The sequence below is a fragment of the Acanthaster planci genome, linkage group LG11 (assembly GCF_054643075.1).
Source record: "Acanthaster planci isolate LZ-2023a linkage group LG11, COTS_SCS, whole genome shotgun sequence".
Taxonomy (NCBI): Eukaryota; Metazoa; Echinodermata; class Asteroidea; order Valvatida; family Acanthasteridae; genus Acanthaster; species Acanthaster planci.
In genome coordinates, this window is record NC_141787.1 from 7,420,854 (window position 1) to 7,441,243 (window position 20,390).

Sequence of the window (20,390 nt, forward strand, 5' to 3'; positions counted from 1 at the left end):
CGGAGCGCCCGGAGGGCCTCCCGGCTGGGCGGCGAGCCGCCACTTTTGTCCAGCCGCTCCGGAGCGGGGCTTGTCCAGACCCAAGGGGGAATCGCTCCGGAGGCTTGGGCTTCACCGTGTAGGAATAGCCGTATCGTATGGACAATATATGGCTGTAATGATTTCTGGCAGCTGGAGCTGAGCTCGAGACCACCCTCCCCCCTATAAATAGGCAAACCAGGGAGTGGGGGTTAAGGTCCAAAATGCTCTCATTGAAATACGCACGTTTCGGGCCCAACCTGTCCCGGCGCAAAGCCCTCTCAGAGGCCTTGGGTGGGCCAGCGAGGCGATGGACGGCAGGCCGGAGACGCCCGGCCCGCTTTCCGCGGGCAACCCCGGACATCCGAACTTCTCGGACCAGGTTTTCCGAGGAAGGCGATTTACCGCGCCGCACCACCCACCACGCCGGCCTGGAGCCGTTTTCGCCCGGGGAAGCGTGTCGGAAATGCACGGCTTTAGGGGGTTGGCGTGCGGTTGCGGCGGTTTTTTTTCCCCCAGGACTGCAATTCGCCGCGCCACATCACCAGTCCCCGCTGCGCCGGAGCCGGGCTTGTCCAGACCCGAGGGGGAATCGCTCCAGAGCCTTGGGCTCCACCGTGTGGAAATGGCCGTATCGTATGGACAATATATGGCTGTAATGATTTCTGGCAGCTGGAGCTGAGCTTGAGACCACCTTCCCCCCTATAAATAGGCAAACCAGGGAGTGGGGGTTAAAGTCCAAAATGCTCTCATTGAAATAGGCAAGTTTTGGGCCCAACAGACCCTGACGAGAGACGCTCTCGAGAGCCGGAGATCCGACCTTTCGCGGACAACGAAGTCCGAGGAAGAAATCTTTAGCGGGCGCCCACGCAACGCCGCCCGTCCGGCACCCACGGCGGGACGGGCGCCGCCCGCTGCAAGACTCTGTCCCCGTGCCGGAGGCCCGGGTCCCTCCCCGCCGGACGGCCCGTCGCACGACGGCATTGGGACCGACCTGGCAACTCGCCACCCCGGCACTACTCCCCCAGAGCCCTCCTGCGGGGTATACTGCCAACCCTGGAATTCAAGTCAGTTTGGGGCGGCCCCCTCAGACTTGCGGCCCAGCAGCTCATCGCAGGCCGCCGGGTGAGCGCCAGTTCACTCCACCGTCAGTCTTGGCGGGCCCTCCTCCGACTGCGCCCGCTCCTCCTTCGCCGGCAGTCCTCCCCGGTTTCCTCATCCCCAGTGTCCGGCCCGCCCGAAGGCCGCCGGCCGGCTGGCCTTCCTCGCTGTGAACACTTGGCTTCCACAAGCCAGTTATCCCTGTGGTAACTTTTCTGACACCTCTTGCTTCAAACTCCGAAGCTCAAAAGGATCAATAGGCCACGCTTTGACGGTCCGTATTCATACTGAAAATCAAAATCAAACGAGATTTTGCCCTTTTGCTCCGCGAGGGGTTTTCTATTCTCGCTGAGCTCGCCTTAGGACACCTGCGTTACTCTTTGACAGATGTACCTCCCCAGTCAAACTCCCCGCCTGACGCTGTCGCCAGAGCGGGTGGCGGCCGGCGGCGCCGTGAGGCGGCCGTCCGCGTAGCGCGAGAAGACTGGGCCCACGCGGGATCCGCTCCCCGCCTCACCGCTAAGTAAAGAAACGACGAGAGTAGTGGTATTTCACCGTCGGGCCAGGGCCCTCCCACCTATCCTACACCCGTGTCTCTTCACAAGGTCAGACTAGAGTCAAGTTCAACAGGGTCTTCTTTCCCTTTCCCTTGGCTGTGGTTTCGCTAGATAGATAAGGACAGTGGGAATCTCGATAATACATTCATGCGCGTCACTAATTAGATAACGAGGCATTTGGCTACCTGGCGCGGACATGGGGCGCCGCGACCCGCTTCCAGCCCCGGCCCGACCGACCCAGCCCTCAGAGCCAATCCTTCTCTGAGTTATGGATCCAGCTTGCCGAATTCCCTTACCTACATTGTTCTATCGACCAGAGGCTGTTCACCTTGGAGACCGGCTGCGGTTTTGGATACGACCCTAAGCGACGGTCCACGCACTCCCCCGCATTTTCAAGGGCCGGTTGGAGCTTGCCGGACACCGCCGGAGACGCGGCGCTGTACGGGGCCGCAGCCCCTAGCTCCGGACAAGCCGATTCCAGGGATCCCGCCCCTTACCAAGAAAAGAAAACTCTTCCCGGGGCCCCAGCCGGCGTCTGCGGGCTTGCTTGCTTCGCAGCTCGGACCGCCACGGAGGACGGACAATATTTCTGAACCCTGCAGGCTCAGAAATATTGACCCAATTCCCTTTCGCCCGGGGGGCAAGGCCCCAGCCCTGCGAGGAGGGGGGCGCCCGCCTCCGCTCGGAGCGGATTTTCCCTAAGGCTTAGGATCGACTGACCCATGTATAACTGCTGTTCACATGGAAGCCTTCTCCGCCACTCGGCCCTCGAGGATCTCACTCAAATATTTGCGAATACAACCAAGATTTGCGCCCACAGCGGCTCCACGCGGCCTCGCGGCCGGCGCTTCGACGCGCACCGCGGCGGCCGTCCTACTCGCCGGGGCGTACCACCAGGGCGGTAATCCCACTCTGCCCCGACGGCCGGGTGTGAGCGGCACGCTCAGCGCCATCCAGTTTCAGGGCTAGTTGATTCGGCAGGTGAGTTGTTACACACTCCTTGGCGGATTCCGACTTCAATGGCCACCGTCCTGCTGTCTGTATCAACCAACCCCTTTTCTGGGCTCCGATGAGCGTCGGCCGCAATGCGGGGCTTCACCTGGCGGCCCCCAGACTCGCAAGCCCGATAGACTCCTTGATCCGTGTTTCAAGACAGGTCGGCCGGGCTCGCGAAATTCGCCCGCGGACCCGGGGCGCCTCAGCGCGGCCGACACCGGCCCGGACGGGGACCGCCGGCCCGGCGCCACCTGGGACGGTCGAGGCGGGTGGGGCCCTCCGGCAGGCCGGGAGGCCCGGCCCGGCAGCCGCTGCGGGGAGGCGGCGCGCGGGCGGGCGCGGCCCGTCGTCCCTTCCTCGGCCGGCCGGCGCGACCACGGCCGGTCTCTAGGCTCTCCGACCGCCCCCCCCCCACCCGGTCGGGGGAACCGGGGTGGCCGGAAGAACCCCAACAGGCGAGCCTAGGCGGGCCCGGATGCCCAGCCTTTCGCGGGCGCCGCGCCCGGGAGAAGTGCAGGCTGCCTCACGGTACTTGTGCTCTATCGGTCTAGCCTTGGATGGAGTTTACCACCCGCCTTTGGGCTGCGCTACAAAACAACCCGACTCCCGGAAGCCCTAGTCACCGGCCAGACGGCGCCCGCAGGGGCCTGACACCCGCCATGGGACGACGGGGGACCTCGATCAGAAGTACCTCGGCCCCGCTGCGACAGCCGGACCGGACTTCCTCACGCCACAGTTCCCGCAGGCCCGCTGGGGGCCCGGAGATTCGGCGCTGGGCTCTTCCCGCTTCGCTCGCCGCTACTGGGGGAAGTTTGGTTAGTTTCTTTTCCTCCGCTTAGTGATATGCTTAGGTCGAGTGGGTCCTCTCGCCCGATCTGAGGTCGATGGGTTCGCAATAGGCCTCTGCCTCTCTCTCGCCTATGGGGGCCCACTCGGCGCCTCGGCGGCTGCCAGGAAGGGGGCCCCGCATCCCGTCCGCGCAGGCTCTCTTCTCTCTCTCTCTCTCTCTCGGCGCTGGGCGCCCGTTCCGTCTCCGGCGGTCCACTCGGAGATCTGCCACGGGGCCGGCAGCACTCGGTCCACGGTGGCGGGGCCTGGCGTCCCCTTTTTCTCTTTTGGCATGCCCTGCCTGCCTGGCCTTCTTCGGGCGCGCTCCGTTGAGGCCGCCCGTGTCTTTCTTGTTCGGCTCGGGAGTCCCGCGCCCACTCGGCGCACGTTTTAGCCCCAACAGACCCCAACGAGAGACGCTCTTGCGAGCTAGGGTGCCTCACCGACGCGTTCACGGGTGGGGCCGAGTCGGGTTTTGCGCCCGAGTCGAAGCGAGACCGTAGATGCGCCCTTTTGCGGACAACGCAGTCCCAGGAAGAAATCTTCAGCGCAGGCCGCTCCCTCGTAACACTCCCCGTCCGGCACCCGCAGCGGGACCGACGCCGCCCGCTGCGAGATGCCGCCCTCGGGCTGGAGGCCCCAGTTCATCCCTGCCGAAAACCTGATCGCACGATGGCATTGGGACCGACTTTGCGACTCGGCACCCTGGCGCTACTCCTCGAGAACCCGCCTGCAGAGTAAACTATTAACCGTGGATTTCAAGCCAGTTTGGTGCTGCTGCGTCAGACATGCAGCCCAGCACCCAATCCTCGGCCACCGAGAAAGCGCTCGGTCACTCTACCGTCAGTTCCGGCAGGCCTTCCTCCAGCTACGCCCGCTGCACCGCCGAGTCCCGGACACCTCCGGCCCCTATCCGTAACCCTAACCCTCTCTCTAACCCTACCCTACCCCAAACACTATCTCTAACCCTACCCCTAACACTATCCCTAACCATTATCCCAAACCCTATCTCTTACCCTATCCCTACCCCTAACCATATCTCTAACCCTAACCCTATCCGTAACCCTAACCCTATCTCTAACCTTAACCCTACCCCTAACCCTATTCGTAACCCTAACCCTATTTCTAACCCTACCCCTACCCCTTACCCCAACCCTATCCCTAACCATTATCACTAACCCTATCTCTAACCCTAACCCTACCCCTAACCCTATCCGTAACCTTACACCTAACCCCAACTGTATCCATAACCATTATCCCTGACACTATCTCTAACCGTAACCCTGTCCAAATATATAAGGATAGGCTTATTGATATATAGGAATATAGTCGTATATTCCGTTGTGTCAAATGTTGATGTAAATATATAGCTCAAAATATCCCTTTCTCTAACCCTATCCCCAACACTTGCACTATCCTACCCCTAAGGCCAACAATATGCTTCACCCATCTGTCCCTAACCCTATTCCTATCTCTAACCCTATTCCTAACCCAAACCCTATCCCTAACCATTATCCCTAACCCTATCTCTAACCCTAACCCAACCCCTAACCCTATCCGTAACCCTAACCCTATCTGTAACCCTAACCCTACCCCTAACGCTAACCGTACCACTAACAATATCCGTAACGCTAACCCTATCTCTAACCCTAACCCCATCCCTTACCCCAACCCTATCCCTAACCATTATCCCTAACCCTATCTCTAACCCTACCCCTAACCCCATCCCAACCCCTAACACTATCCGTAACCCTAACCCTATCTCTAACCCTATCCTTACTCCAAACCCCAACCCTATCCCTAACCATTATCCCTAACCCTATCTCTAACCCTAACCCTACCCCTAACCCTATCTCTAACCCTAACCCTTTACGTAACCCTAACCCTATCCTTAACCCTAACCCTATCTCTAACCCTATCCCTACCCCTAACCCCAACCAAATCCCTAGCCATTATCCTTAACACTAACTCTAACCCTAACCCTACCCCTATCCATAACTCTAACCCTATCTCTAACCCTATCCGTAACCCTAACCGTATCTCTAACCCTACCCCTAACCCCAACCATATCCCTAACCATTATCACTAACCCTATCTTTAACCCCAACCCTACCCCTAACCCTATTTCTAACCCTAACCCTATCCGTACCCTCACCCTATCTCTAGCCTTACCCTACCCCTAACCCTATCCGTAACCCTAACCCTATCTCTAACCCTATCCCTCCCCCTACGCCCAACCCTATCCCTAACCATTATCCCTAACCCAACCCCTAACACTATCTCTAACCCTATCTGTAACCCTAACCCTATCTCTAACCCTAACCCTTTCCGTAACCCTAACCCTCTCTCTAACCCTAACCCTAACCTTATCTCTAACCCTACCTCTAACCCCAACCCTATCCCTAACCATTATCCCTAACCCTATCTCTAATCCTAACCGTACCCCTAACCCTATTTCTAACCCTAACCCTATCCATACCCTCACCCTATCTCTAACCCTAACCCTAACCCTATCCGTAAACCTAACCCTATCTCTAGCCCTAACCCTACCCTAACTCTAACCCTACCCCTATCTGTAACCCTACCCCTATCGCTAACCCTAACCCAACACCTAACCCTATCCGTAACCCTAACCCTATCTCTAACCCTAAACCTAACCCTATCCGTAACCCTAACCCTATTTCTAACCCTAACCCTATCTGTAACCCTAACCCTAAACCTATCTCTAACCTACCCCTAACCCTATCCGTATCATTAACCCTATATCTAGCCCTAACCCTATTCCTAACCCCAACCCTATCCCTAACCATTATCCCTAACCCTATCTCTAACCCTAACCCTACCCCTAACCCTATCTCTAACCCTACCCCTAACCCTATCCCTAACCCTATCTCTAACCCTAACCGTACCGCTAACCCTATCCTTAACCCTAACCCTATCTCTAACCCTATCCCTACCCCTAACCCCAAACATATCCCTAACCATTATCCTTAACACTATCTCTAACCCTAACCCTACCCCTAACCCTATCTCTAACCCTTTCCGTAACCCTAACCCTATCTCTAACCCTACCCCTAACCCCAACCCTATCCCTAACCATTATCCCTAACCCTATCTGTAACCCTAACCCTACCCCTACCCCTATCTCTAACCCTAACCCTATCCGTACCCTCACCCTATCTCTAACCCTACAACTACCCCTAACCCTATCTGTAACCCTAACCCTCTCTGTAACCCTAACCCTATATCTTACCCTATCCGTAACCTTAACACTATTTCTAACCCTAAGCTAACCCCTAACCCTATCCGTAACCCTAACCCTATCTCCACCCCTACCCCTAACCCTATCCGTATCATTAACCCTATCTCTAGCCCTAACCCTACCCCTAACCCTAACCCTACCCCTATCTGTAACCCTACCCTTATCTCTAACCCTAACCCAACACCTAACGCTATCCGTAACCCTAACCCTATCTCTAACCCTAAACCTAACCCTACCCTTAACCCTATCCATAACCCTAACCCTAAACCCTTTCTCTAACCCTACCCTTAACCCTATCTCGAACCCTAACCCTACCCCTAACCCTATCTCTAACCCTATCTCTAACCCTAACCCTATCTCTAACCCTAATGCTATCTCTAACCCTAACCCTATCTCTAACCCTATCTCTAACCCTATCTCTAACCCTAACCCTACCCCTAACCCCAACCCTATCCCTAACCATTATCCCTAACCCTATCTCTAACTTTACCCATAAACCTATCTCTAACCCTAACCCTACCCCTAACCTTATCCGTAACCCTAACCCTATCTTTAACCCTAACCCTACCCCTAACCCCGACCCTATCCCTAACCATTATCCCTAACCCTATCTCTAACCTTAACCCTACCACTAACCCTAACTCTAACCTTAACCTTATCCGTAACCCTAACCCTATCTCTAACCCTAACCCTACCCCTATGCTGAACCCTAACCCTATCTCTAACCCTATCCCTACCCCTAACCCCAACCATATCCCTAACCATTATCCTTAACACTATCTCTAACCCTTACCCTACCCCCAACCCTATCCGTAAAACTAACCCTATCTCTAACCCTATCAGTAACCTTAACCCTCTCTAACCCTAGCCCTACCCCTAACACTATCTCTAACCCTAAACCTAACCCTAACCCTACCCCTAACCCTATCTCTAACCCTAACCCTACCCCTAACCCTATCCGTAACCTTACACCTAACCCCAACCGTATCCATAACCATTATCCCTGACCCTGTCTCTAATCGTAACCCTATCCCAATATATAAGGATGGGGTTATTGATATATAGGGATATAGTCGTATATTCCGTTGTGTCAAATGATGATGTAAATATATAGCTCAAAATATCCCTTTCTCTAACCCTATCCCCAACACTCGCGCTATCCTACCCCTAACGCCAACAATACCCCTCACCCATCTGTCCCTAACCCTATTCTTATCTCCAACCCTATCCCTACCCCTAACCCCAACCCTAACCCTTATCCCTAACCCTATGAGCTCGAGAACACCCTCCTCCCTATAAATAGGCAAACCAGGGAGTGGGGGTTAAGGTCGAAAATACTTTCATTGAAATGCACACGTTTTTGGCCCAACCGGTCCCGGGGCAATGCCCTCTCAGAGGCCTTGGGTGGGCCAGCGAGCTTATGGACGGGAGGCCTGGAGACGCCCGGCCCGCTTGGCTGCAGGAAACCCCGGACATCCGAACCTCTCGGACAAGGTTTTCCGAGGATGGCAATTCACCGCGGCGTAGCAACCACGCCGCCGCCCTAGAGTCGGGTTCGCCCGGGGAACCGCCCTGAGCTTGGCGCTCGATTGTGTCGGAAATGCTTTAGACGGTCTTTGTAGTGTGTTTTTTATTATTTGAATTGATAAAGTGTTTCAACCTGAACAATTTTTTGCTCATTTTACCTTGGTTGCACCGCCTTGACATCAATAAAAAAAACTTTTTGACATAAGAATGTGTGACGTTAACTCCGGAGATCGGCAAACTTTCCCAGTTATGCGTGGCAGCTCGATCGGCAGCGTCACACGCACTTCTTGTACAGTTTCTTGAGAATTTCGCCTCACTCCTTCACGAAAATAACGTAGTTTTTGTTAAGAATGCCACCGACCTGTATTGTTGCTGTTTGCAGCAACACTACCAAAGATGGTTTTAGTCTGCATCGTTTTCCATCTGACCCAAAATGTCGACGAATTTGGACGGCGAAAGTGAAGCTGACCCGAGCCAAGTGGTCGGACCAAACGAGCACTCAGTGATCTGCTCCGCACACTTCGAGCCTTCCTATTTTGATCGTAACGCCAACGATCAACAACATCAGTTTGGGATTCAGTTCAAGGCAATGCTTCGTCCCGATGCTGTACCCACAATATTTTTTAATAAGCAAGAAAAGTGAGCCGGTACTGGAAGAGAAGAGGAAGGGTGCTTTTGCAAAACGCCAGCGACTCCGAGTAAGTTTTATCGTTTCTCACTCGCCATGCATTCACGTTAGTTTCATAATCGCATAGTGCATGTAATCGTTTTGTACACGTTTTGTGAATTTTGGTTGTTTATTCTGTTGATCTTAAAGCTAGAAACACTGTACAGAAATAGTAGCCTACTTTGATATTTGTACATTTTGATAGGCTAATGACGGGGCAAGGTTGAAATCGGTTAACACTTTCTTGTTGACATTAATCTGGTCACTCACTAATATGCAAGGTGCAGTTCTTTTTCAATCAGCATGAGCCTTACTGATCGTGACATTCATGTGTGTGCCATGAAGATGAGAAGCAACAATATCATTAGCCGTAAGGTTTCCGCACCTGATTTTTTTTCTTCTGCCTTTCAATATATTTTTCACTATATAAGCACAACTGTGGTAGTTTATAAATGACGCTGTTGTTTTACTGAACTATTTCTCCTATTCATTTTAACAAGGATTAATTTCATTTAATTTGTTTTCTTTCATTGGAAACTGCTACCAGGTTTTGGAGGATGTGCTTCCACGGAAACAAGCCAGAAGAGAGAGCAACCAGGTCGGAAAGGTTGGAGATAGAACCTTGTGCATAGAAAGTGTGCCAGACCCAGAGTGTACTGTAAGTGCTCGTGGTATGATTCCAGTTGTGTCGGTAAGTCCATCACAATCACTTGCTCCCTTCAACTATTGTTGAACATTCAAGAGGAACAAAATGGGTATTGTTCTTTCAATTGTTCTCTCTAGAAATTTTTTTAAATAACTTTCATTTTGTTCTTTTACATGTACAGAATGTGGATGCTGCTTGTCAGACTGATCCAGTGAAAATTCTTTGTTGCAATATACGTAAGTATCAAAATGTATTTGAAATGTCTATTTTTGTTATCATATTAATTTATAAATGACATTTTTTCTTCTTATTCGGTTTTATTGTTCTCGTCACAGTTCATGATAAACAACAAATTTATACATTTTTTTTCTGATAGATACCGATGCCGGAATACAAGCTGTTCCCGAAGTCAGCGAAACTGGAATACAATGCAAGCTGCTTGATGATGCAGAAGTTGAAGAATTAGAAGAGGAAGAGTTAGAAGAGAACAAGAGCGTGATGATTCCTCCGACTATGAACCATCCTCCTCATCATCTTCGTCATCATCTTCAGAACCTTGTCGCACCCGGTCATTCAAAACGTAAGTACGATATATGCAGTATATGAAACCAGAATTTATTTTATAAGGTTATAACAGAAACAAAGCAAAATGGTTTTTTTTATTTAAAATTAACCTTCTCTCATCGCAGAGTAGAAACTACTTTTCATCCCTACACTCACCGTGGTATCACCTTGGTTTATCCAAATGCCATTGATCTTTTGTAAACAGAAGGGAAAGAAGTCCACAGACCGTTCCAATATCAACGGATGTTCTTCCTCAAGTTCATCCAAAGTACACTGTTCGAGGGGGAGCTCTTCCAACTTTTTAGGGAGTGTTTCAAGTGCGGTTCACGGAAGATCAGTCTGATGAAACGAACTGTGTGGACTTTCGTTTCTGTTTTTCAGCGATGAGGGGCCTGCAAGTCCAAGGGGACGACCTGGAGTTCCCAGCCGTGGCTGGGTGCAACACCTGCAGGAAATCTGCTACTCTCTGCAGCTTTCCTGTTTGCCGGTGCCAGCCCATCAAAGGTTCTCCGCATGTTGACCTGTATGGGGGCAGCTTGTATTTCGCTGCGCACCATTTTCTCCCACCAGAAGAGACACCTCTTGCCATCAGTTGAAGCCGTGTGGACACAACACATCACCGAAGTAAAGCTTCGTCTGAAAGCTGATAGTCAAACGCTAGTCATCGGCAAGATTGTTGATATTCAGCTTGTACAGGTGAGTCTTTGTTTCTAAAGAAAGGTAGAGTTGATGTACATGCGATGGTTTTCGATAAATGGTTCTCGACAATTTGTACAAGCAAAAGGATGCATTCATTTCATTAACTTTATTCTGTAAATAAAGTTATTTTGAAAGTTGCTTATTTCAATTTGCTGCTGCCGCTGCGCCTTGATTGATAGCCTCAGATTGACTGTTTGTTACTAACATTTAGTACATGTATTTGTTATGTATTCATTTGTTAGTGCAAAGAAGTCAAGAGTAGCTACCACATGGAGCTGGAGGACTTCAAAAGGACAATGGCAACCCTACGTGAAGCTGACCTCACTGTCTGCAAGCTCGTCACTGACCGTCATCGGTCTTCGGCCAAATATGTGCGAAAACATGAGCCAACAAATCTACACATGTATGACGTCTGGCATATAGCAAAAAGGTACCGGTAGTTGAAGATAAAGTTTAAAAATAAATCCCAAAATCAACGTTTCTTTTTATGACCCTCATAACCATTTGTCGAGACTACAGAATTTTAACTGATTTCTTGAGAAACACATAGGAAAATATTTATGGCAAGAAATCATTTGAAAGGCCCAAAGTATCTTTGCATTATCTTGGATATAATTTTCTAATGGAACAGTTACTTTCCTTTTTGCAAAAAAGTGATTTCACTTGGCCAAAAAAACGAAAGCCCTAACACGCTGAAGTTTAATTTGTATCATTTATTTTTCTATTTTTCATCACGGGATCAAGAAGAAGGTCGATAAGTTATCAAAGAGGAAAGGGTTTGAGGGTGTGGCCGAATGGAAGAGGTCCATAAACAATCATGTCTATTGGTGTGCCTCTTCCACCACTGATGCAGAGGAGGATCTCCGGGAGGCCAAGTGGGCCTCTTTATGTAACCATATCGTTGGAGTACACCAAGGGCACTCTGCTCCATATACTAAGTGTGAACAAGGCCGACTTGGGAGGCAAAAGAAGAAATGGTTGAAGCCAGGTATTAAAAAAAGAATTTACTTTCAGGCTTTCCCTTATGGTTCTGTAATATACGAGTCATGAAGATTAATTGAAACAAAATGATATTAACGAATCAGGTTCGTGGCTTTATAGGGACAGAGGAAACTATCAAGCTGTACTAAATCCTGGAGAGTACCTCAATGCCGAAAGACATTCGGAAAATGTCTTCCACAGCGCAGACGTCCTCCCTGGAGAGCTTCCCCAGCCTCATAAACCAATTTGCTCCCGAGATGAAGGCCTACTCATATGATGGTATAACTTGCAGGTGAATAGAATTAAGGTGTTACTTCAGTTTTGAAATTGACTATTATGTTATTTACTTAGTCTAAATGTTTTTGAGCATTTTGCTTCTCCTGGAAATGTATCCAACTGGACCAATCCTTTGCCATCCCTTTATTTACTTTCAATATGGCCATTCCACATTTACTTCTATAAATTTTTCCTTTTGTTGAAAATCATACACTTGTTGTATTTGTTAGGCTTCACATTGCTGGCCATCACTACAACGAGAATAGTGACAGAAGCCATGCTACCACATCCAAGGGCACTCACATGTTTCACCTCAGCAAGCCAAAGTTTAAGCCGGGGGGAAGCTATGGTGAAATAAATTCAAGAAGCAGCTTCCTTTGGTAGGGGTCTTGCTTTTTCAATTTGTCAAGTTTATTCCACAAAACCCATGGTTTGTAGATTGTAAAATTTCCCCTCAAATCTCCTTTTTTCCGGAAGTACATTTATGCTCTCAACATGACATATTCCTTGCCTTTGAAAAAGAATTTAGATAAGTAAGAGTGGAGATTTAAAATTGTATCTTTCAACAGATTTCAGGAAATACAACTTTTTATTTTTCCCCCGTAAAGTATGACTAAGTAAAGGCTTAAAAAGCCCATGTAAATACATATACGTGTAGGCAAACAAAGGACACTTTTTGAAAATTCCAAAGAAGAGCTGTTGTAATTAAGAATTTCCATATTCAAAATCACTGTATTGTTTGTTCTCCTCAGGGTATGTCAGGACTCTGTTTAAAGAGGCTATCCGACGATGCTGTTTGTTGTACCCAACACTGCTGCTCAGTCTAAACCCCCCACTATGGCAGAGAAATACAGGTTTCCAGAGAAAGATGGTCTGATTGCAAGGTACAGGAGCAGATACAATAAACTTTGAGATTAAAACCCTGCCTGGTGTAGAACTAAAAGGAGTGATCAGAGATAGGATCTTAAACGTAGATTCCTTTAAGTTTTGAGAAATGGCATGTAAATTTGGGTGGTGTTCCATTTGAGTTTGAAAAGAGACATATTCTTGACCAAGTAACTTGGATGACTTTTTTTCCCTTGTCCCTTTTTGTAACTCGAATACTGATATAAATTTGAAGGCAAGTGAGGCTCTAGATATAAATGACAACTTAAAGTTTCAGTCTCGCCAAAATTAAATGTAACTTGGGTTACCTGGAAATGAAAACCCAAATGAATGGAGTGCGCCGTGATACAGAGGCTGTCTACAGCTTTTGGGACGTGATAAGGGTAAAACCCAAATCATTACTGATTCGACATCCAGTGGATTCTCTGTCATTTCAAATAATTAAAGGGATTGTTTGTTTTGCTTTTGTGCTTGTATTTGGGGGAGCAGATCTGTTGGCGTGACGCAAGAAGGTTAACCCAATACAAGTGGGACATGTACGTCTTTTGTGAGGATTTCTGTTTGAAAATATCAAGTGATTCTGCAGTTGAAAGCAAGCAAAATTGTACTATATGTTTTTTCTTCAATGAAATAAGGAGGCGAGTGTTGCCAGACTGTGCGGCCCCTTGATATGTTTCCCTTGCACCGTCAATAATAAAAATTCACTATACAGATACGACGCGTTTTTTCGATTGAAATCACTAGGCAGAAATGGACCCAAACACGGTTGAGCGAAATAGTGCCGTCTGTTGACTCTCGGTTGAGGTTTGTCTTCGGTTTTTGCACCGGAAATTCAAGATTATGGCCAGTAGATCACTTTTCGTTTCAATTTTATGGGTTTCACCCACGATTTGTTTTTACTCGCCTTTTTCCAAAGATATATCCAAAACAGTAAAACTGTTTGCCTAGCTCTCATTGTCTTTCCTAACAGGCCCACAATTTCGGGCTTTTTGTGAAAGAAACTACCAGTCCAAAATTTGGGATTTATAAAAATGTTTCTGTGATCCCTCCTGATTATGGCATGTTTTATTGTAAAAATCCCTTGGATTACAGAACATCAAGGAGTTCGCACGCAGAAATACAATCATTTCGCGGGATGCAACCTTAACGGTATCACGCAGGTCCTTTTTCCAGGGGTTGGAGTGAATCGGGAACACCAACAGTTCTGATAAATAGGAAAATAGACTGTTCACTTGTGTGGTGGATTTGATACATGGTTTAGTTATTTAGATACTTTGCCGTGTGATGCAAGCCTCTTTACTTGAAAAATGAGCACTGTTCCTGTCATTTTTATGATATATTTTTAATATGTTGACTCGAGTTGTCGTATTTTCAGTTGTGTCAAATGTTGATCCTGACTGTCCCATTCTCTAACCCAATCACCAACACTCACGATATCCTAACCTTAACACCAAGAATATCCCTCACCCTACTGTCCCTAACCATATCCACAAACCTATATATCCTTAACCCTAACCACCAACCTATATATCACTAAATCCGACCACAACCCCAATCCTAACCCTTACCCCCCAGATACCCTAACCCTAACCCTTACTCTAACCCTAACCACAACCCTAGCCCTAACCACAAACCTGTATATCACTGACCCTAACCACAATCCCAATCCTAACTCTTACACTACCGGTAATACTACCTGTAAACTGAAATATATCCCTAACTCCAACCCTATTATCCAACCCCTAAGCATAACCCTAACAACAAACCTATATATCACAAAATCTAACCCTAACCACAATCCGGATCTCAACCCTTACAGAACTCCTAACCCTTACCCTTACTCTAATCCTAACCCTAGCCCTAACCACAAACCTGACCCTAACACTTACCCTAACCCTAACCACAAACCTATATATCACTACATCTAACCCTTACCACAACCCCAATCCTTACCCTTACCCTACCCCTAACCCTTACTCTAACCCTAACCCTAGCCCTAACCACAAACCTATATATATCAAACCCTAGCCACAACCCCAACCCTAACCCTTACATTATCCCTAACCCCAACCCTAACCCTATCTGTAACTCTATCCCTAACCCCAACCCTATTATACTACCCCTAACCTTAACCCTTAACCCTAACCCTAACAGACCCCGACGAAAAACGCTCTTGCGAGCTGGGGTGCCTCACCGACGCGTTCAAGGGTGGGGCCGAGTCGGTTTTTGCGCCCGAGCCAGAGCGTAAATGGAGATGCGACCTTTCGCGGAACACGAAGTCCGAGGAGGAAATCTTCAGCCGGCGCCCACGTAACGCTACCCGTCCGGCACCCACAGCGGGAGCGACGCCTCCCGCTGCCAGATGCCGCCCTCGTGCTGCAAGCCATGGTTCATCCGTGCCAAACAGCTGATCGCACAATTGCATTGGGACCGACTTGGCAACTCCCTGAGAGCCTTCCTGCGGGGTACACTATTAACCGTGGATTTCAAATCAGTTTGGGGCGGCCGCGTCAGGTATGCAGCCCAGCAGCCAATCTTCTGACACCGGGGAAGCTTTCGTTCACTCCCCGGTCTTTCCCGGTCTCCTCCTCCAAGTGCAGTCCGCCCGAGGGCCACCGGGCGGCGCCAGCCGGCCCTCCGCGCTCGACCTCCTCTCCCCGCTGCTGGACCCCACCACCCCCGCCTCCCCGCGTGGCGGCGCCCCTCTCCCAGAAGCAGCTCCCGCGGCGGTGACGCTGCCTCCTCTGCGGTACGTTGTCCGACCCGGCCCGCCGGGATCAGCCCGTCTGCGGCGCGGGCAAATCCCTCGGATCGAAAGGTTTAGTTTCAGCAGATCGCAGCGAAGCGGCTTCTCTACTGTGCACGACACCCCGATCCATACCCAAGTCGTCTGCAAGTGATCTGGCGGACCTCTCGAGAAGGCGGTTCCGCTGGAGCTCCCAGCCCCCGGGCAGGGACTTCGGCGGAGTCGGCGGCGTTGGCCCGGCCCTCCAATGCAAGAGCGGGTGGGCGCTGATGCGGGCCGCTCTCGGGCGGGACGCCGGCGGCGTCGCCGCGCACCGGCAGAGATTTCGACTTAGAGGCATTCGGCCGTAATCTGTCGGGTTGTAGACTTGCACCACCGGGGTCCGAGTCTGCGGTTCCTCTCGTATGTGGCTGTACTGATTTCTTGCAGCTAGAGCTGAGCTTGAGACCACCTTCCCACTTCAGGTAGTGGGGTTAAGGTCCAAAATGCTCCCATTGAAATACGCACGTTTCGGGCCCAACCTGTCACGGGGCAAAGCCCTCTCAGAGGCCTTGGGTGGGCCAGCGAGCCGATGGACGGTAGGCCGGAGACGCCCGGCCCGCTTTCCGCGGGCAACCCCGGACATCCAAACCTCTCGGACCAGGTTTTCCGAAGAAGGCGATTCAGCGGGCTGCACCACCCGCCCGCCGGCCTGGAGTCGTTTTCGCCCGGGGAAGCGTGTCGGAAATGCACGGCTTTAGGGGCACGGCGTGCGGCTGCGGCGGTTTTTTCCCCAGGACTGCAATTTGCCGCGCCACACCACCAGTCCCCACTCGTCCGGAGCCGGGCTTGTCCAGACCCGAGGGGGAATCGCTCCAGAGCCTTGGGCTCCACCGTGTGGAAATTGCAATATCGTATGGACAATATATGGCTGTACTGATTTCTGGCAGCTGGAGCTGAGCTTGAGACCATCTTCCCTCCTATAAATAGGCAAACCAGGGACTGGGGGTTAAGTTCCAAAATGCTCTCATTGAAATAGGCATGTTTTGGGCCCAACAGACCCTGACGAGAGACGCTCTCGAGAGCCGGAGATCCGGCCTTTCGCGGAACACGAAGTGCGAGGAAGAAATCTTCAGCGGGCGCCCACGCACCGCCGCCCGTCTGGCACCCACGGCGGGACCGGTGCCGCCCGCTACGAGACTCTGTCCCTCCCCTCCCCAGGTCCCTCCCCGCCCGACGGCCCGTCGCACGACGGCATTGGAACCGACCTGTCTACTCCCCTAGAGCCCTCCTGCTGGGTATACTGCCAACCCTGGATTTCAAGTCAGTTTGGGGCGGCCCCCTCAGACTCGCGGCCCAGCAGCTCATCCCGGGCCGCCGGGCGGGCGCCAGTTCACTCCGCCGTCAGTCCTGGCGGGCCCTCCTCCGGCTGTGCCAGATCCTCCTCCGCCGCCAGTCCTCCCCGGTCTCCTCCTCCTCAGGGTTCGGCCCGCCCGAAGGCCGCTGGCCGGCCCTCCTTGCTATGAACGCTTGGCTGCCACAAGCCAGTTATCCCTGTGGTAACTTTTCTGACACCTCTTGCTTCAAACTCCAAAGCTCAAAAGGATTGGTTGGCCACGCTTTGACGGTCCGTATTCATACTGAAAATCAAAATCAAACGAGCTTTTGCCCTTTTGCTCCGCAAGGGGTTTTCTGTTCTCGATGAGCTCGCCTTAGGCCCCCTGCGTTACCCTTTGACAGATGTACCTCCCCAGTCAAACTCCCCGCCTGACCCTGTCGCCAGAGCGGGTGGCGGCCGTCGGCGCCGTGAGGCGGCCGGCCGCGTAGCGCCAGAAGACTGGGCCCGCGTGGGGCCCGCTCCCCGCATCACCGGCTAAGTAAAGAAATGACGAGAGTAGTGGTATTTCACCGTCGGGCCGGGGCCCTCCCACCTATCCTACACCCCTGTGCCCCTTCACAAGGTCAGACTAGAGTCAAGTTCAACAGGGTCTTCTTTCCCCGATGATTCTGCCAAACCCGTTCCCTTGGCTGTGGTTTCGCTAGAGAGTAGATAGGGACAGTGGGAATCTCGTTAACCCTTTCATGCGCGTCACTAATTAGATGTCGAGGCATTTGGCTACCTTAAGAGAGTCATAGTTACTTACGCCGTTTACCCGCGCTTCGCTGAATCTCTTCACTTTGACATTCAGAGCACTGAGCAGAAATCACATCGCCTCAGCGCCCCGGCTGCGGACGTTGCGATGCTCTATTTTAATTAGACAGTCGGATTCCTTGGTCCGTACCAGTTCTGAGCCGGCTGTTGGGCACCGGCCGAAGCGACCGCAACGAGGCGGCCGCGCAGCAAGGAATGTCGACGAGGCGGGTCCCACGCCGGTCCGGGCTCGGGAGCCAGCGCGCCGGCCTGACGGGGTCCCCCGCCAGGCGCCTGGGTCCGCAGGTGCCGCGTGCCGTGACCCGCCCGCCGCTCTCGACCGGCGGCCGCGCCCCTTTGACGGGGCGGGCGGCGGAGGGGACGGAGGGTGGCTTGCGTGCGTACGGCCCTGCGGTCCGGCGGGGGGAGGAAGTGACGCCGCTCGGACATGGCGCGGACATGGGGCGCCGCGACCCGCTTCCAGCCCCGGCCCAACCGACCCAGCCCTCAGAGCCAATCCTTCTCACGAAGTTATGGATCCGGGTTGCCGAATTCCCTTACTTACATTGTTCTATCGACCAGAGGCTGTTCACCTTGGAGACCGGCTGCAGTTTTGGGTACGACCCGAGGCGACGGTCCACGCACTCCCCCGCATTTTCAAGGGCCGGCTGGAGCTCGCAGGACGCCGCTGGAGACGCGGCACTCTACGGGGCCGCAGCCCCTAGCTCCGGACAAGCCGATTTCAGGGATCCCGCCCCTTACCAAGAAAAGAAAACTCTTCCCGGGGCCAAGGCCGGCGTCTGCGGGCTCGCTTGCTTCGCAGCTCGGACCGCCGTGGAGGACGGAGGGCTCCCCCTGCGGGTTCAGAAATGTTGACCTGATTCCCTTTCGCACGGGGGGCGAGGCCCCGGCCCCGCAAGGAGGGGGGCGCCCGTCTCCGCTCGGGGAGGATTTTCCCTGAGGCTTAAGATCGACTGACCCATATACAAGTGCTGTTCACATGGAACCCTTCTCCGCCACTCGGCCCTCGAGGATATCACTCGAATATTTGCTACTACAATCAAGATCTGCTCCCGCAGCGGCTCCACGCGGCCCCGCGGCCTCGCAGCCGGTGCTTCGACGCGCACCGCGGCGGCCGTCCTACTCGCCGGGGCGTACCACCAGGGCGGCGGTCCCACTCGCTCTCTGCCCCGACGTCTGTGTGTGGGCGGCACGCTCAGCGCCATCCAGTTTCAGGGTTAGTTGATTCGGCAAGTGAGTTGTTTCACACTCCTTGGCGTATTCCGACTTCCATGGCCACCTCCCGCTGTCTGTTTCAACCAACGCCTTTTCTGGGCTCTGATGAGCGTCGGCCGCAATGCAGCGCCCTAACCCGGCGTTCGGTTCATCCTGCAGCGCCAGTCCTGCTTACTAAGAATGGCCCACTGGGCGCCCGTGCATTGAGGGCCCGGCCCCGAGCCGGCGGGTCGGGCCCCGCATCAATTTTGAGTTTGAGAATAGGTTGAGGTGATTTCGGCCCAAAGGTCTCTAATCATTCGCTTACCGGATGCAACTGCTCTCTCTCTTTCCCAGGCGCCAGCTATCCTGAGGAAACGTCGGAGGGAACAAGCAACTAGACGGTTCGATTAGTCTTTTGCCGCTATACCCAAGTCGGACGATCGATTTGCAGGTCAGAATCGCTGAGGACCTCCACCAGAGTTTCCTCTGGCTTGGTCCTGCTCGGGCATAGTTCACCATCTTTCGGGCCCTAGCCTGCCCGCTTTTCCTCAGCCGCACCCGGGGGGTGCTGGCAGCAGGGCGGCGGTGCACCAGGGGCGCCCCCGGGCCCCGCCACCCGGCTAGGGGGATGCGGGGCCGCGGCGGACACCGTGCCGGCTGTGCTGAATCTCCCCGGCCCGATTCGCGCAGCCCTCCCGCTTGCTTCTCGACGGCTTCACGTACTCTTGAACTCTCTCTTCAGAGTGCTTTTCAACTTTCCCTCACGGTACTTAGCCTTGGATGGAGTTTACCACCCGCCTTTGTGCTGAGCTACAAAACAACCCGACTCCTGGAAGCCCTGGTCACCGGCCGGACGGCGCCCGCAGGGGTCTGACACCCGCCACGGGAGGGAAGGGGGCCTCGATGAGAGGGACCTCGGCACCGCCGCGACAGCCGGACCGGACTTCCCTACGCCACAGTTCCCGTGGGCCCGCTAAGGGCCCGGGGATTTCGCGCTGGGCTCTTCCCGCTTCGCTAGCCGCTACTGGGGGAGTCCTGGTTAGTTTCTTTTCCTCCGCTTAGTGATATGCTTAAATTGAGTGGGTCCTCTCCTCCGACCTGAGGTCGATGGGTTTGCAATAGGCCTCGTCTCTATCTCTCTCTCTCGCCTATCGGGGGCCTGCCCGGCGCCTCGGCGGCTACCAGGAAAGGGGGCCCCTCCGCAGCCCGTTCGTGCAGGCTCTCTTCTCTCTCTCTCTCTCGGCGCTGGGCCCCCACTCCCTCTCTGGCGGTCCATTCGGAGATCTGAAACGGGGCTGGCAGCACTAGG

At 52.7% G+C, this 20,390-nt stretch overlaps 2 pseudogenes; both read right to left on the minus strand.

Annotated features, from left to right (window-relative positions):
- Positions 1-1,987: 1,987 nt before the first annotated feature.
- On the minus strand, positions 1,988-3,533 carry LOC147797344 (large subunit ribosomal RNA; annotated as a pseudogene).
- A 14,906-nt stretch (positions 3,534-18,439) lies between these two features.
- Positions 18,440-20,165, minus strand: LOC147797345 (large subunit ribosomal RNA; annotated as a pseudogene).
- Positions 20,166-20,390: the final 225 nt, after the last annotated feature.